A 19491-nucleotide genomic window follows, 5' to 3' on the forward strand; every position below is an offset into this window, starting at 1 on the left:
AATTGTTTCAAACAACCTTGTGGGCACCCTGTCTCCGAGGAAGATGTTATCTCATCTGCACTTCACCATTAGCTATCTGTGCATCAAAGAAAGGAAAAAAGAAAACAATATGAAACAGTCATTTTCAGCAATCAGACGATTGCCTGAACAGTTATGGGCAGTTCATATAAAGATTTTTTTTAAAGGTTCATGATTAGAGAGACAGTGGTTTGCTAACTGACTCAGTAATTGTAATTGATTCAACCAGGGCTTTTTAACCATGTAAATGATTGATTAAATGTAAATACTCTTGCCTTCTTCACTATTGAAGGCTGAAAGAAGAAGGAGGAGGCTGAAGGAAGAAAAAGTTGATTTACAATTTAATAAACTCATAGTTGGCAAGAAAAGAAATCCTGGATAGTTTCTTTCTCACACTTGGTTACAAATAGGAGTCTTGCGGCATCTTAAAAACGAATCTGTTTGTTATAGCTTTAACTTCTGTGGGCTACAGTTCAGGTGAATGAAATGAATTATCTTTCAGCAGATTGTCTGTCTGTCTGTAGGATACAGATGGAGGAACTGTGAATCGTGTGAAGATCATACAGTGTGAAAGGCTCAGGAGGGTATCAAAGTCTTCCTACACAATCATGCCTTAATTTTCTTCCTCTCCACCATGAGGCTTTTCTTCCATATGGGTTCCAATATCCCCAACATAGCCTCTTTGACCATCAAAAGGGGTCCCCTTGTCCCACTTTCACCAGTGGAAAAGCTGGTCGGCTGCTCTCTGCAGCCTATGACATTTCTGGGCTTAAATCAAAATGTAGAGACTTATTTTTTTTAATTTTTACTCTGTCACTCTAGCCACTATACCACACTACAACACATTTGAAGGGGAGTAGAATGAATGCATATTTGCAGGGAGTGGGATGGCAGCATGTGTTCTGGGGTGGTGAGAGCCAGTTTGGTGTAGTGGTTAAGAGTGCGGGACTCTAATTTGGAGAGCCGGGTTTGATTCCCCACTCCTCTGCTTGAAGCCAGCTGGGTGACCTTGGGTCAGTCACAGCTCTCTGGAGCTCTCTCAGCCCCACCGACCTCACAGGGTGTTTTGTTGTGGGGATACTAATGGCATACTTTGTAAATTGCTCTGAGTGGGCATCAAGTTGTCCTGAAGGGCGGTATATAAATTGAATGTTGGTTGTTGTTGTTGTTGTTATGATGATGACGATGATGATGATGATGTGTGGACCAAATTAGATGATACTGCACGCCCAAGTCCATCCTGGAGGCGCAGCACCATTTTAGAACTTTTACCTTTTCAAAACACATGGGAGTCCAATCCTGCTGGATTCTATGGCGTGTATGGGGTGGTGGTGAGGGGCTCTTGTTTCAGCCTGCTCTTGAAAATAGCACATGGAGGGCCATAGGAGCACCACGTCCCTCCACCGCACCACAGTCTCCAGCAGGATCGGGCCCCTGTAGCATTTTGAAGAGTTAAAAACCATGCTTTAAAATGGCTCTGCATCCCTGTGGCAGACTGGGAGATGCTGTTCTGTCTGGTTTTGCCCAATGTACTGCGCTATCATGAATAATTGTGCCAGTGAACACCCTATTGCCACAGTGCACTAAGGATAGTTGGGGGGGGGGCAGCGGTTGGTTTCGTTCAGTTGTTGCAGGCCTGCCTACAGGAGCCAGAGTTGGTCTGGGTTTCTTCTTCAAGGAGAGGAAGGAAAATGACAGAAAGCATAATAGAAGCATTAATGAATGATTATATTTTAATGTGGGAGCAAGATTCGGGTCCATTAGCACCTTAAAGATCAACTAGATTTCCAGGGTATGACAAAGTCTGACAAAGAGAGCTCTGACTCTCAAAAGCTCATACCCTGGAAATCTAGTTGATCATTAAGGTGCTAATGGACCAGAATCTTGCTCTTCTTCTGCAGACCAACACAGCTACCCACCTGAAACTATTTTATTGTGAGTGTCCTTTTTGTGACTTACCCACCTTACATTATATGAAATTATGGAATTATACCTTACTGAGGGTGAAGCTACAAGTGACGAATGACACTTGAACGGCAAGTGTATTTCTCCCTGTTCACTTGCGCTCCACTCAATCCACTTGCCGTTCAAGTGTCATTCGTCACTTGTAGCTTGGCCCTGAGATTCTTCCTCTCCCTGAACCCCACTTTCTCCAGGGTCCACCCCCAACATCTCCAGGAATTTCCCAAAATGGAGCCAGCAACTCTACACAGTTCCCAGCTGTATTGTAGGGATAATAATAACACTTTGAGTGGGGCACTAATCTGTCAAGAAGAGCAGTATAGAAGCACAGTTATTGTTATTAACACTTTCAGCTGCTAACCCTCTATTTTGGAACTCATTGCTCTGGGAGGCTCATTTGGTCTCTTCTTTGTCAGGTTTTTGGTTTAAACTTTTCCACTCTTTTTATGCTGCCCACCATCCCAAGAGGGTTCATTATGACTTCCCCTCCCAAGTCACTCTGATGTGGAATACAGTGTTTTAGGTAGGGACTTCTAGGCAGGGGTGGATTGGCCATTAGGAAAAATCCTGGTGGACCAATGGTCTGGGGGGGGGTTGCACCCCCCTTCCAGGGCCATCCTGGCCCCAATTAAGGGGTGGCCCTTGAAGCCACGACTGTGGTGAGCCAATGGCCCCTGCAACTGCCGTGAGTGAGCCAGCTGTTCTGGTCCCATGTGTGGTGATGGGTGAACCATTGCCATTAATGGCCAGGGCAGCTTGCTTGCTCACTGCAGTGGTGAAAGAACCATCTTTTGCCCCCCCATGTTGGGGGTGGGCCAAGGGAGTGGGGCCTTTTTCAGGGTTCTTTTTGCTTCTCATTACACCCCTTCCTTTAGGGTGATTTTTCATTTCCTGCTGGGATAGACACCTAGAACTTGACTCTTTCATGCTCCTTTAAGCTTATTATTGGGGCCAGTAGGACTACAAAGAGCATAAATGAGCCACTCACCACTGTTTCCATTTGCTCCGCTATAGCAACAGCAGCTGCAGGGCATAGTACAGCAACACAAGAATCTGTGGAGATTCCATAACAACTTTCAGCTGGACTTTTCCAGTCGAAAACTGCTGGTGGATTGTGCCCATTGCTAACAAGATTTAACATTTTATTTAATTCCTATTTGTTAATTGGCCATGAATAATCTGCTCATCTGTTTATTAAGTAATTTACCCTTTTCAATAGTTAAATTTGCAAGTTAGTTTTTTAATTAACTTTTTTTTTAAAAAAAATCTGCATTAACATTGACTGGCGGGTGTGACTTTTTGCCGAGATGAAATTTGATTAGCTCAGTTAATTAACTTCTTAACAAACTAATCAAACTCATATCTGAGAGCTGCTATTTTTTTAAAAAATTACATTAAATGATGCTGATGTTGATGTGAATGAGCATGGCTTCTTCGGTGCAAAGATTTGCTTAATGCTTTACGGCTCTTCAAAACTGTTTCATCAATCTTGATTAATTTCCTTTGTAATGAGCCAGTCCACTAAAACAATGAGATTGCACATATGTTCAAAGTTAAGGCATGTGCTTAAATAAACATTCTCAGCCCAATTTGAATTAAGCAAACACATGCTTTCAGTGTACAGATGATTATGAATATATTGTTATCATATAATTGGTTGTGCTCCTACTTTCAGACTCCGATTTGGGGGGGAAATCCAAATTTTCTCTGTTGTGCAAAGAACTAAGCCTGCTCCCCAGTCCAAGAGTCTAACCACTAAATCACCCTGGCTCTCATTGGCTGGTATGATAAATCCATGATTAATCCACTAAGTAAGTAGTTTTAAACAATGATTTATTGTTTCAGAACATTATCATTGTATTATATTTTGGTTTTCGTGGTAATCCCCTAGTGGGCTATCCAGGCCAAAGAGTGAGTTGTAAAATTAGAACAAAAAGCAAACAAGCAAGCAAGCTGCCATGAAAAAAAAATGATCACAGTGGCTATTATCAGAATGATCATAAAACCTTTCAATTTGTGGATCTGTGACTTGCAAAGTCACTTATTTGCAGTCTGATATGATGTGGTTTTCAGCCTGTTCTTGCACCCTCATTCATTGTAATTTCATGTATGTATGTATGTATGTCATTTATAGTCCGCTTTCTCACTGAGACTCAAGGCAGATTACACAGTGTGAGATTAGTACAGTCAGTTTCAAGGACATTTACATAAACAATGCCACAGGGTAAATAAACACTCAGTGCATTCTTAAATTTTGCAAGAAATTTGGTTGTTTTCTACAGGATGCAATAGAACCTGCCTTCCATTATCTGAGGATTTTGCTATCTGTCGGGATGTTGGGAACAGTTACCCTTCTCATGGCAAAGATATACATATAAAATGTTGCCTTATGCCAAGTCAGATCATTGGTTCATGTTATCTGTCAGGGCTTGTCGCTGCCACCGCTGGGCGGGACGCCGGCTGGGCTGGCCCTGACATCAGAGGGGCACCAGGGATGCTGCAGGACCCTGCTCTGTGGAAGGAGGGCGGTATACATCACACTGACTCCCTCTCAATCCACTCGCTGGCCTGCTTAACCTGGCCTGCTTACCCCCTGCGTCCTCCATCATCTCCTCCTCCCAAAACTCTCCTCCAAGCCTCCATTCCTGCTCTCTGCTCTCTGCTCTCTGCTCTCTGCTCTCTGCTCTCTGCTCTCTGCTCTCTGCTCTCTGCTCTCTGCTCTCTGCTCTCTGCTCTCTGCTCTCTGCTCTCTGCTCTCTGCTCTCTGCTCTCTGCTCTCTGCTCTCTGCTCTCCTTACTCACACCCACCACCTCAGAGCTCTTCCTAGCCACCTTATATAGGGTTTCCTTTCCCCGCCCCGCCCTCCTTCTAGGCTTGTTCCCTCTCCTGACTTGGCCCAGCTGTGCCTTCCCTCAGGTGTTTCCCTCCTACTACTAATCCCTTCTTGGCTTCCTTGCCTTGCTGCAGGGTGGGGTTGAATGCGAGCCATCCCCAGCTGAGGTTTCCTTGGCCTTGCTCACAAGGAGCTGCCCCAGTAGGCCTTTGAACTGCTGAGCTTGCCTGGCCTTGCTCACGAGGAACTGCCCCAGCCAGCTTCTGTGCTGCTGAGCTTGCCTGGCCTTGCTCACGAGGAGCTGCCCCAGCCGGCTTCTGCGCTGCTGAGCATGCCTGGCCTTGCTCGTGAGGAATTGTCCTGGCCAGCTTCTGGGCTGCCTGCTCATTGATGCTGGGCGGGGCTACCCATCTCCTCCCCCAGAATGCCGGTGGCAGCTCCACCTGGAGGGGCTTGGCTCCTAGCAACTCCTGAGCCAGGCTGCTGTCCTCTAGCCGGGGTGTGGCTCTGGGCTGTAGTGGCTGCTTCTCCTCCTTGGCTGGTAAGGGCTCTGTTTGGGCTGCTGCTGGGTCCCTAGTCCCCCTGCCTTGGCCCTTTTCCTCTGTCCTGCTTAGCTCCCTCTCTTCCCCCTGGAGGGTGGGACTGGCTGGTCTCTCCCTGCTCCCTCCAGCCCTCTGAGGCTTTGGCCTTTCGCCCCTTCCCCCTAGAGTGGGCAGGTTCTGGACCTGGTTGCTGGCTGGGGTGGTAGGGCCACTGCCTCCCGGTTGCCTCCCACTGCTCCCTCCTGGCAAGTCTGGGGGCTGGGACTCAGACCCCGGACATTATCTGCTCTAAAAGTAGCATCAGCTATCCAGGAATTTCAGCAGAAAAATACTTCATCCATGGCCTTGCTCCTGGCATCCTTTTAAAACTGGACACATCAGGGACTGAACCTGGAACTGTCTGCCTGTGCTGTTTTTCTCTGTCCAATAATGGCAAGAATAGTTTGCTGGTTTCGCATCTATTTCTTGCAAAAGGAGTTGTTGAGCTACAAAACAGAGTAACTGCAGAGAATGCAGTTCTCTGCATAAGGAAAAAACCACCATATTGCCCTCCTATTAAACTTCTGAAAATCAAAGCCAAGCATGAACAGAAGCATACTGGGGGTGCGCCTAAGCAGATCTGCTCAGAAGTAAGTCCCATGCTCTTCAGTGGGGCTTACTCCCGGGAAAGTGCCTTTTGGATTGCAGCCATTGTGTCTCAAAGTCCTCTCAAGAAAAAACACAAAAACTGTGGATTAACAGCTTCTGTTCAAGATATAAATTAGCCTTAAATTAAATGTCTCCTGCAGGCCTCTAGACCAATAAAACTCAATTCTTCTCTAAGCAATTCATGCAGGCTTATGCAGCCATGCTCGCTAATGGCACATCTGCTTGGAAATTTCTCCTCTTTGTGATTCAGTGCTGATGTCCCTCCCCAAGCTAGTTTGATATGGCACAGGACAACCCAGATGAATGTTGCATACAAACTTATTTTGCTGCAATTGCTCTTATTTTGTTGTGGCACAATAGGCATAGACTATGCTTCCCCAGAACTAGGTTTGCCAAGGCTCCTTACTCTCCTGGTGGTGGTGGTGGTGGTGGGGGAACCTACCTGGCACTTAACTTTTCGACATTTTTGCGCTCGTGCAAAATGCACAGATGCTCCTGGTATGGCACGATGATGTCACTTCCAGGAGTGACATCATCACACAGGACCTGGGAATTCTCTAGGGCTTCATGCTAGGTTGATTTGGGTCCCTAAACAGGTTGAATTGGCAGGCGCAAAGCCCAGAAGCACTTCTAGGGCCTGCGTAATGATGTCACTCCCAGGAGTGACGTCGTCATGCCATGCCAGGAGATCACCCTGGGAGGCCCTTTCCTGTGCCTTTTCCCCCACTGGCCAGATGAGTGGTGGTGGGAAGAAGGCTGGGAGCTGGGGATCACCCGCCTCCACTGGGGGAATGGCAAACCCACTCAGAACCTATTCTTTTCCAAAAACATTTGGAAGGTCCTAGGCAAAATTAGCAGGTAAACAACTAAACACTGATGAAAGCTTCTTCAAGGCCTAGCTCCCCCTCTGTCCTTTTGAAGGAACAGCAACTTGCTGTTTCTGAAATCCGCATCCTGCAAAATTGCTATGAAGGTTCTGAAAGTGAATTGTGCTGCTACAAAGCACACTGCTAAATTAACAGTCCTCTGCAATGTAGCGGGACAGAGGCACACTGAGGGGCAAATGTATCTTGTCGAGGCCAGGTGGTCTCTGTGCTCTAGGGTCGCCAACTCCAGCTTGGGAAATCCACGTATAGGTTATGCCCTATATTGATAGTTATAAACACCAAATGACAGAAACAATTACATTGACTCAACGGAAAATATTTCAGATCTTTTCCCAATTCCAACCACATCCACTACTATCCAAGCATAAATCATAAATCTATGGCCCACCAACCTATCGTTGGATCATGCAGGAGAGCGGTCAGGGGGGCTTACAGATATTTAAATCCAAACTAGAATGAAATTAACAGTCCAATGCACATTTCAGCAGTATGTAAAAACAAGAATGGGGGTAGGGCTTTGATCTAAATCATCAAAAGTCTCAACAGATTAAAATAGTTTTCATTTAGTGCCAGAAGGGGCCCATGTGGGATGGAGGGACCAGGGCTCAGATATGCTCATTTTCAGGGGTCTCTGGCCATTCTGAAGTAGCTGAAATTTCCAGTCTTCCAAGACAATTCCACATATTATGCATTCCTATGGTCCAACCAAAGCATGGATAACTATGGTGAGATCACTCCTTTCCAAGAGTGACCCAAATTATAAAAGATGGGAAAAGTTGATAAAGGCCACTTGGGTAGAATGCTACAGTGCTACAGATGCCACTTGGGTAGTGATAATGAAGGCTGGATTTTTAAAAAATCCCTCAAACTGCAAAACCTGGCCCTTAAAAGGAAAAGTAATCCCATCCAACAGGCTTTTAAAGCACTTTATGGGATGCCTACCCAATCCACTCAGTAATTTGAATTTCAGGAGTTCAGTAATTGGCCTCTGTGGTTTCTTTCCTTGTAAAATGTATATATTTCTCTTTAGTATTTATATCTCTTTGTAACACAAGAGGATTAACCAAGTTTGATATCTGTGTGATGACCAGGGCTTTTTTTCAGCAGGAATGCGGTGGAACGGAGTTCCGCGCTAAGCGGCGCAGAGGGCAATCTCAACTCCCCTCTGTCTGGAGATCAGGGGGCGGGGCCACCAGCCATGTGACCATTGTCTCCGAAGGCAACTCACTGAGTTCCACCACCTCTTTTCCCAGAAAAAAAGCCCTGGTGATGACAGATATATTTCCTTATGCTTATGCTTTTCCCCAGTGCCAGATTAACACCTCCTTTCATGGAAAACCTTGTCGATTTCCTTCTCAGGCTATCCAGCTCTTGATCACGATCAAAATTGACTGAAAGACAAAATATTAGCTTATTAGCCAGTGTGACTCATCAAATCTTACTGCAGAATTCTTTTAAAATGTTTTAATATGAGATTACTAGAACTGTTCCTCGTAAAAAGGCTCTACATCTCCCATGATTTCATTTCTAGCTAGCCGGCTGATGCAATTATGACAAAGTCTGGTAAATGTAAATAGTTAGACAGTGTGATCAATTGATTGATATGTTACAGATTAGAAGGGTGAATTTCTGTGTTTAAGTATGTTTCTTGATTGAAACAATGCATTTAATTTCATCCTCAGCCATCACTTTGTGCGTGTTTAAGATAGTCTAGAGATAAGATAAATCTTTTTTCTTTTCTTTGGGTCACTGAATTAGAGTGAAAATGTGCATTTATATACTAAACTATTAAAATAGAAGCAAAATTTTGCACACAAATAAAAAAATTCTCTTTGCTTTAGAAATCAAAGTTGACTAAATGAATCTGATTTGTTTCCTTTTGAAGTTTGAGGAATACTGATGAATTTTATGGCACTAACGTTATCTGAAGAAATTAGCTGTGTGTCTCATGAAAGCTCATATTGAAATCAATGCTTCTAGTCTTTCAGGTGCCACTGGACTTTTGTTTTATTTGCTATTATCAACTAGCTCCTTCTGAAAACACCTAATTCCAATTCAGTTAGTTCTTGAAAACATTGAGGGGAGAGGATTATTAGATCGATAAAAATACATTTGAATTTCACAAGGCAATTTGAGCTCAGATGATTTTCTTGATAAATATTGTTCCAGATTTGTTTCATCTCTAATTCTAGGTCCTGCTAGGGGCAGTTGGACATACTGGCAGGGTTTTTTTTCAGGGGGAATGCAGGGGAATGGAGTTCCGGAACCTCTTGAAAATGGTCACATGGCTGGTGGCCCCACCCCCTGATCTCCAGACAGAGGGGAGTTGAGATTGCTAGGACAATCTCAACTCCCCTCTGTCTGGAGATCAGGGGGCAGGGTCACCAGCCATGTGACCATTTTCTCTGAGGGCAACCCACTGAGTTCCACCACCTCTTTTCCCTGCATACTGGGATTATATTCATACTACATCACGACTGTTTCTGAGCAACCTTGCGCGATCCACTATTTCTCAGCCTAATCTACCTCATTACTTTATATTGCATTCATTCATACAGAAGATCCAAACAGCTTCACTGTACTAGAGGAATTATAATCAACCACGTCAGTTTTCTTGATGGGTAAATTCCGCCTTGAGTTTCAATGAGAAAGGCAGACTCTAATTATTGTTATTAAATTCATTTATAGCTCGGCTTTCTTGCTGAGACTCAAAGCGAATTACAAAATATGAAAAACAAATTCAATCAAACAGCATCTATCTCTAATAAACAAAGCAATGAAGCGGGCTAGGACTGAAGAGTTGAAAAACATTATCTAGCAAATAATTTAAAAAGTGCCTAAAGCAAAACAGTCAATGTAAGCAAAGAACTACTTGAGACAAAAATGTTTTGGGCAGATTCTTGATGCATTGAGGGGGACAGGAACAGATATAGCTCTACATCTCCTAGGAACCACACTTTTCTCTTCATGTCAATAATAATAATAATAATAATAATAATAATAATACAGTGCCACCAAGTCACAACTGACTTATGGCAACCCCTCATGTGGTTTTCAAGGCAAGAGATGAACCGAGGTGGTTTGCCATTGCCTTCCTCTGCACTTCACATCTATACTCATTATTTAATTTGGGAGTTTTCCTTTCCTCAATTCTCATTCATTTTCCCGGTTATGATCTTTAATGAAAAATGCCCGCTGGGTTTAGTAGAAACCATTTGGTGCCCCAGTGTCAGGGGAGGAAAAGAACAACATTCAGTACAACTGAAGGTTTTTATTATCACGTCGTAAACGAACAAATGGCATCTGTCAATACAAAGGAGCGAGAGGGGGTATGGAAAGGAAGCTTAGTTATTGCACTCTGGGTGTGCTGTCGAAGTGACAAAATGGGATTTTATTAACATGCTGGTTACAGGCACCCCCCATCCACTTTTCCACTCTTTGACTTTCTACAATTTGTTCCATACAAGAGCTACTGTAAAATGCAAAAAAAGAGAGATGAAATCGGGGTGGGTTTTTTTTCCAAAATATGAAGGCTGTTCATGGCCATACTGAATTTAACAGTGCTGGGATGGTATGTGTGTGCCCATGATGTCCCCATGATGTCAATTCCATCTTACATTAAACAAAAGGCTTATTTGGGCACTTGTTCAAGAACTATCTCTGTATGGAATGAAGTGGTCCTATTTATTTAAGTGCTAAATCCCATCATAGTTTTCATATTTAAGCCATAAACATCTTTCATGGCATTGATAAATGGCCAGGGGTGTTTATGGGCAGCAGGAAATGTTTACACCCAAATGTATAAAACCCAGAGATGGCATTGTTCGTATTAGTCTGGGAATTAACTTTTGTATTATGTCGACAGTAGCAGGGGGTGGCCAGAGGGGAGAGGAGGGTGGATGGGCAGTGGGAGTAAACAGCTGTTTGGAATGGCTTTACTGGAAGTTGTTAAAGTAGGTTTCTCATAAAAGGGTTTTAGTAGAGTACTCAGCCTTCAGCAGGTGTGGCCACAAAAAAAGGATCAAAATGAAAGAGGATGTGTGGACTCGCACCTCAGGTGAGCACAGAAAAGCTGAAGGGGAAAAAAATGATCCCTTCTTTGGGGTGATATAGACATATCTCCTGTTCACGGTGGGTTTAAATCACATTGCGCATCAGATTCTGACTTCCAGTGACCCACTCGTGCAGAAGTCACCGCCCAGAGAATCGTTTACATGGACTCACAGTTGGCCCTTGTCAGAAGGATTCTGAGGTGGAAAAGCTGACTTTATAAGAACGGAATCCAAGCATTTAATTGCTGCACTACCTCATGTTTTCACAGCCTATTCCACGCCCCCAGACACACACACGCTCCAAACTCTTGTTTTTTTCCCTTGACACAATTGTGCCATGGTTATCTAGCTGTGGTGCAGAATCCAGCAATTTTCCTTACAGGTAGCACTTTGATAGGGATATAACTTTTTCCACAGTCTTTTGTAGGTGTGAAAAAGTGTGGAAAATGTGTGTACTGCAGTTGTGATGGCCATATGGAATATGGTCGCATAAACTTCATAACTCCCTCCTGGATGGTGCCCAAATGGATACTGTTGGTCTCTAACCTGTTCCTGGATTCAAATCCTGCAGTGCTCATACCGTCACCGATGAAGCACCAAAATATCTTCCTACCACAGTGCAGACTTACATTTTTTTTTCATTCCTCAGAGACATTGCAGCATTCTTTGATGTTACAAATGGGATTCTGGCAAGCACAGCCACCTGACTCATTATGAGCCATATGTTGCCAAAGGAAGGGGCTTCTAGCCCACTATCTGCCACACTTAGCCCTGGCCAGTGCAGCTGGCCCAGAGGGTGGTCTGGTGGTTCTGCAGCTTCTAAGTTAGCATTTATATCCAAATGGACCAACAGAGTTCTTCCTGATACTGTAAAGTCTGAACAACTACATCCCTACATACTGGAATATAAGGGGGGAAAGGCAGCATGCACTTCACCCAGTGTGTAAACCTGTTCCTAATGATCTGGCAATACTTTAGACGTGTCTCCCATTGCAACTCCACTCATCTTCGCAAAACTGCCTAAATCAGTTTGGTCAGACAAAAATGGCCTCGGATATTTTGGCACCTGGGGCAGAAAATCTGAATAGTTGTTCTCCTTCTCCGTGACAGTAAATATTCAGTTAAAAAAATGAAATCTCCTGGTTGCATAGGCTGAGAGTGAGTGACAAGCCTAAGGCATGTGGTGAGCTTCCACAACTGAACGGGGATTAGAACTTGGGTCTCCCAGATCCTAGCCTGGCATGCTAACCACTATGTTGGCCTGATAGAAGATACCTGGTAAGAAGCCATGATTTACTGCAATTTATGGTGTGTGTATTCCATCTTCACATGCTCAAAAGTCAACATAATTGTGGCAAACACAGCTGCAGTGTAAAGAGTGACCTATGAGGTGTTAATCTTCCTATATTTTGTTTATGCACACATTGTTGAAAATATTTTAAATAATACTTTTTCAGCATTCACAGTGCTTTATAGTTTTTTCTTGCAATGCTAGCCCTATAAGGCAGGCCACTGTAATTATTCCCAGAATGCAGATGGGGAGCAGAGTGTCAGAAAGTGACTTATTTAATGCTTTTCATGTAGAAGAGTTCAATCTCCTGCAGTGAAAAATGGATCAGATATTAGGTGATATGAAAGATCCCTACCAGCAGAGACCTCAGAGGACCGCTGCCTGTCAGAGAAGACAATACTGACTGAGATAAACAAGTGCACTGAATCACTATGAGGCTGTTCAATGTGTTCATCTAGCAGGTCTGTAGCCAGAGAGAAATTTGAATTGGGGCCTTCAAAAATGCAGCTCCGGTACTAACTCTCTTTTTAAACAGCAGATTCCACTTTGCCACAATTCTGCAGAATGCTACAGAAAACAATTCAAGTCTACTAGACAACACATTTCTTTCTTCATATCCTTAGACATCACACTGCCCACTAGACACAGAGGCAAGTGTGTGAAAATGCATACACAAATACAGCAATAAAACAGAAAGAACAAACCCATTAATGCTGCAAAAGTCACACAGATTCTTTCGGCCTTGCAAAATACAAAAGAATTTGCAGGGTTCCCATGACATCAAAGCAGGAATTTCACAAGTTATTGCCACAGCAGTTCTCAGCTTAATATACTGGAATTGTATGAACAACAAGAATAGGAGTTGTTTGGATAAACCAAATGGAGGAAACCAATTTTCTGAAAGGTGGAACTGACAACAGTTACATTATGTTAACTGAAAACCAAAGTTAGATGTCAACTGTTAAAACAAAAACAGTGATTCTTAATCCCCAGTTAAGGATCATTATTATTTTTGACTCTGAATAAGCAGAATGAGCAAACAGAAAATAGTTGCATTTTGTTCTGGCTCTAGTCATGCTCAGCAAAGTTTTGCCTCTCTCTCTCTCTTTTTTAAAGTTAAGTTTCTGACTCGTTTTGTCGAGATATGCTCCCCCCCCACATATAACCTCAATGAAATGGGCGCTTGAGACTTATTTTTTTAAAATGAAAACTGGGTATTCTGAGTACATAGCAGATAGATCATTATAATTTATTATGCGATAGAGATTTTGGCCCCTGCCCGGCCGACAGCCAAAGGCTTGAGGCCAGGGGCCGCATTTGCTGCCGCAGAGGAGAAGCGGCAGCGTTCCCTCGGCCTCTCAGGGTCACGTGGGAAGGGGGTGCGGCTAAGTGCCTTAACAGGACAGCCCTGCCCCCTGGGAGAGGCACTTGCCGCCTCGTGCTCGTTGCCCATTAAAAATCCTTCCCAGTGGTAGGATAAAAGCACGTGTGTGTGTGTGTTGCAAAAATGTGTTTTGACTTCAAGCTTTCCCCAAAAATTCTACTAAAACAAGTCTGGGAAATATCACAGCAAAGTAGGAAAAAGGGAATGATTAGGAGACAGTGCATGTAGATGCTTAAAAAAAAACTTATTCCAATTCGGGATGCTCGTTTGGCTGCTAAACTGGAATCTATATGGAATCCCATTTTATTCTTATATTCTTATATTATTATTCTTATATTCTTATACCCAGCATCCCTGGGTAGGGTTGCTGACCATCAAGTGGGGCTGCCTGGATATTTCCCAGAATTACAACTGATTTCCAGAGTTCAGAGATCAGTTCCCTTGGAGAAAACGGCAGCTTTGGAGAGTGGAATCTATGGCACTATACCCTGCTGAAGTCCCTCCCTTCCCCAAACCCCACCTTCCCCAGGCTCTACTTCCAAGGCTTTAGGAATTGCTCAACATGGAGTTCTCCCTGGAAATGATGTAACGCCATCACCAACAGCCCCAAATCCCTGCCTCCTGTTCTTCTGGTTGCAGGGGCATGTCTGGAAACTTTAGCTGTTATCCACAGATGCACGTTAGGTGGTAACCAATTTCCCAGAATTACAACTGATTTCCAGAGTTCAGAGATCAGTTCCCTTGGAGAAAACGGCAGCTTTGGAGAGTGGAATCTATGGCACTATACCCTGCTGAAGTCCCTCCCTTCCCCAAACCCCACCTTCCCCAGGCTCTACTTCCAAGGCTTTAGGAATTGCTCAACATGGAGTTCTCCCTGGAAATGATGTAACGCCATCACCAACAGCCACTTCCCAAATCCCTGCCTCCTGTTCTTCTGGTTGCAGGGGCATGTATGGAAACTTTAGCTGTTATCCACAGATGCACGTTAGGTGGTAACCAACTCTTATCGATTGATACTCTGCCCTTCTCCCTAATGGGAACCCAAAGTTGCTCACATCACTCTCCGTTCCTTCATTTTATCCCCACACAACCCTGTGAGGTAGCTTAGACTGAGAATGACTGGGCCAAGGTCAGCCAGCCCGCTTCCAGGGCAAAGTGGGGGTTTGAACCTAGGTCTTCCACTTCCTCATCTGACAATTTAATCACTACACCATACTGGGTCTTTTCCTGGCTAATAACCTCTTACAAGGAAAGACCACAGACACGGGTATAAGGCAGGCTTAGGAGAGGGCAGAGGCCAAAGTACGGCTTACTTTAGGAAGGGACCCCCTCAAGTCCAGAGTCTAAGATTACCTAGCTATACCAATGATACCAGTAGTTGTTGCTTTAGTTCCTCTTCTCCCTCTGATGCAGGATTAACACGCATTTATTAGAGAGGGAATTGAATGACTCGGGAAGTTGGTCCCTGCCCTTTTGCTGCTCCAGCTAGGATTCTCAATCTGTCTGCTGCTGAAAGGCTTTCAGATTCAGCTATAGATGGACTAGTCCACACAAAAGATGAACTTGATCAGCAGGCCTGATACTAGGATTGTCTGGCATGCCTGGCAACTTGTGGGAGGTTTGGACACAGGGACATGGGGGAGGGGGTTGGCAACGTACTGGGCACTGTTACATCACTTCCAAGGGAAACCTGGAAGTGACATAGGGAAGAGTAAAACCATAGTGTTTCTGGTGACTCCTAGAGCTACCCTATGTCACTTCTTGGGTTTCCCAAAAGTAATTAATGCACTTCAGAAATAATAAAATGGAGCCACATGGAAAGAGAATTTATAGTGAGAAATCTCACAATTCCTTATGCACTAGGAATATTTATATCTTTTAACACTCTTCTCTCATCCAAGATCTGTTCACAAATTTCTGTTCTATTTGTACTTGTCCCCATGAAGGCTCAGTAAGACCTACAAAATCTCTAGAGGAAAATGATGTGTTTTAATTCTAGAAGGAAGTTTTTATTACTTAATGTGGAACCATCCTGAAACTATGACACATTACCAATGATGGTTCTACTGTACAGGATGAAGTTATTGGATCTGCAATTTGACCCAACCGTTCTCTTGTAGCAAATGGTGAGAGTGCAAAGAAACATTTTTTTGCCACCTTCCCCTTCCCCTTTGGATTGGTTCCTTACTGGACTCAAAAGGTTGATACTGATATTTGGCCAGTTTCCTTCTGCCCTCCATGCATCTGACAAAGAGAACGTGATTCTCGAAAGCTTATGCTACAATAAAATTGGTTAGTCTTAAAGGTGCTACTGGACTCTTTTTGATTTTACTGATGACCAGTTATCATCAATGTGGGAATGCTCTTGCAGGGTTCCCCAGGCTGCAATCTTATCCCCTATGTTATTCAACCTCTAGGTAAAGCCTTTAGGAGGAATCATTCATAGCTTTGGAACTGGATGCCATCAATATGCTGATGACACCCAGCTCCATACCTCTCGATCCAAATCTCCTGGGGATGTAATAGGGGGTCTTCAGCCTCTGCCTGACTGCTGAAGTTAAATGGCTGACGGTGAACAAATTGAAACGGAACCCTAACAAGATAGAGGTAATGCTAAGTATTAAAGGATATTGTGCTTGCTCCTTTGGCGGGTTTCAACTGATCCTTGCTGACTCTGTCAAGAGCCTAGGGCTTATACTGGATCCAGCCATTACTGCTGGAGAAGCAAATTATTGCTGGAGAAGCAGCCACAAAAGAACACTTTCTTTGAACTTAGATTAGCCTTGAAAGATGCTCTTTACCTTGACTAGGCTGATCTGGCCACCTGGATCCACACCATGGTAACATCAAGACTAGGCTACTGTAATGTACTCTACGTCTCCCCTAAAAGTCAACTCAGTGGCAACAGTCAATGCAGAATGCTGCAGATCAGGGTCTCTCTACACAAGACATCTTACACGGGGCTGCTCAAGTGACTTACATTCTGTGTGGTCTTATACTCAAGTGTACTCTGTCTCCCTAGCAGTGCATGTGCATCCAGAATGGGAGAACAAGTATAAGACCTTTCACTCGATCCTGTCTTGTGTAAAGAGACTCTCAGTTATTGCCAGAAACTAGGCAGTCCATGCACATCACACCCATTCTGAAGCCACTCCATTGCCCATTATTTACTGTGCTCAATTCAAGGTACTAGCCATCACATACAAAGCTCTTCTTGGCCTTGGACTTATATATATGTGGGATTACCTCTCCTCCTATGCCCCACCATAACATCTTCAATCATCTAAACAGAGCCTTAAACTGGTGCCATCCTGCAAATGGACAAGATTAACAACTGCTTGTACGTGAGCATTTTCTGTTGTGTGACTCTCCACTTTAGGGAATGGATTGCCTGAGGAGGTCAGGAAGGCTCCCACACTTTGGGCTTTCCAGACCGGTTTAGAAGGGCATTTCTAATGTGCAGGGCGTTTTCAAATGTGCAGTACTCTCCATACAGCATGGAAAAGTAAAATATATAGATGGAATAGAACTTGAAAATCACGACATTATCAAATCATTATCAAACAACGAAAATTATAAATATCTGGGAATATTAGAATTAGATAACATCCTGCATGTGAAAGTAAAAAAACTGACTCAGAAAGAATATATCAAGAGAGTACAAACAATTCTGAAATCAAAATTAAATGGTGGAAATACAATCAAGGCCATAAATACATGGGCAATTCCAGTGATCAGATATCCACCTGGAATAATAGACTGGACACAAAGTGATTTAGAAAAACTGGATCTAAAAACTCAAAAACTAATAAACATGCATTACTCTTTGCACCCAAAAAGTGATGTTGACAGGCTATATCTACCATGAAAAATTGGTGGAAGAGGACTGTTACAAGTACATCAGGTAGTGGAAGAAGAAAAGAGAGGCCTGAATGATTGCATCAGTAGAAGTACAGAAAAATTACTCCAGGCTGTGAAAACAGAGAACATATTAAAAACAACCAAAAAAAGGTTGAATACAAGAAGAAACAGTTTGAGCATAGATTAAATGGCTGGAAGAACCAACCCTTACATGGGCAACATCTAAAAAATATTGAAGGAAAAAGTGACAACAGCCTAACTTGGGCATGGTTGAAGATGGGTACAATCAAGAAAGAAACTGAAGGTCTGATCTTTGCAGCACAAGAATAAGCATTGCAAATGAATGTTATGAAAGCCAAAATTCAGAAAATCAGTGGAAATCCAAAATGTCGACTTTGCCAGGAAAAAGATGAAACTGTGTCCCACCTTATCTCTGAATGCAGCAAAATTGCACAGACGGACTACAAAAGCTAGACGTGACAGGGTCGCAAAGCTGATTCATTGGTCAATGTGTAAAAAGTATAACTTGCTAGTATCAAAGAATTCATGGGAACATTAGGTGGAAAAGGTGCTAGAAAATGAACAAGTCAAGATCTTGTGGGATTTCAGAATTCAAACTGATCGGCACCTTGAAAATAATACACCAGACATAACGGTCATGGAAAATTGAAAAGTCTGGATAATTGACATTGCAGTTCCTGGGGATGCCAGAGTCAAAGAAAAAGAACAAGAAAAAATGATTAAATATAGAGATCTGGCTATAGAAACCACCTGACTATGGAAGAAGAATGCAACAGTAGTCCCCATTGTCATTGGGGCACTTGGAACCATCTTGAAAAACTTTGCAATTCATATGGAAAAACTGCAGCTTTCTGACATAACACCTACAGAACTGCAAAAGACGGCGCTACTTGTAACAGCGTACATATTACACTGATATCTGGTTGAAACTTAGGTCTCCGGCAGAAACCTGTATCAGCTTAGCAAGGCCAATCAATAATAACAGGTGACCTCTGCTTATTGTTGATTGTGTTTCAAATAATTCTAATTCTAATTCTAATTCTAATTCTAATTCTAATTCTAATTCTAATTCTAATTCTAATAATAATAATAATAATAATAATGCACTAAGGAGTAAAATTTGCTTACATTCTTTACAATCCTATTTCTTTGCGCACAAGAGGATAGAATATAAGAACATAGTAAAAGACAAGGAAGAAGGGTCTGTGAAATCTGCTTAGATTTTAGCGTAAAGATGCTCCTTTTTAGCACACACCTTGAATTGCTAGGTTGGTAAAAATTTCAGCCCCTTTCTTTGTGCCTTAAACCAGCCAAAGTAATAATTACAAGAAAAAGAATCTATTGCAAAATGTGGATGGTTATTGAAAAGCTCGGCCACAATCTAAGATATAGTTAGGCATTTTAGTCCTGTGACCGTCATTTGTGCAAGGATCTATTGTTACATTCCATTTATTTTTGTCAATATTGACATCTGACCATGGACACAAAATGATCTCTTCTTTTTTTCCCCTCTTGCCTGTACTCTCTCATCCAACTTTGCATTAGGAGAGCAATTGAAAAGCCTAATGCATGGAAAGTGAATCTTTTGTATTCTCTATAATGCCCAATTTTTCCCCCCTTTGGACTGACCAAAGCTGTCCAAACAAGAGCTAGATTTTTTCCTTTCAGAAGAGAAGAATGGAAATGTTAAATAAAATCAGAAGGTTACTTGACCTGTTGGAAATTCAGAGGTAAAACAGAAGTGAGAGTCCACCATAAAATTATGTGGGGCAGCTTTATAAAAATAATTACACATTGTGCAAATTCATATTGTCAGTGGCATTAAACAAAATAGGTCAAGGCCTTTGGAAGGAGAAAAGATCATTTCAAATTAAAATTTCACATGGGCTTTAGGAGTGTATCCTAACGGGAGTCTTCTGGGCAGCCATTTTCATGCTTTACGGAGGCACTGAAGAGAGAAGGAAGAGGGCTGTCAGACCCTCCACTGTGTG

Source organism: Eublepharis macularius, chromosome 5 (genome assembly GCF_028583425.1).
Source record: "Eublepharis macularius isolate TG4126 chromosome 5, MPM_Emac_v1.0, whole genome shotgun sequence".
Classification (NCBI taxonomy): domain Eukaryota; kingdom Metazoa; phylum Chordata; class Lepidosauria; order Squamata; family Eublepharidae; genus Eublepharis; species Eublepharis macularius.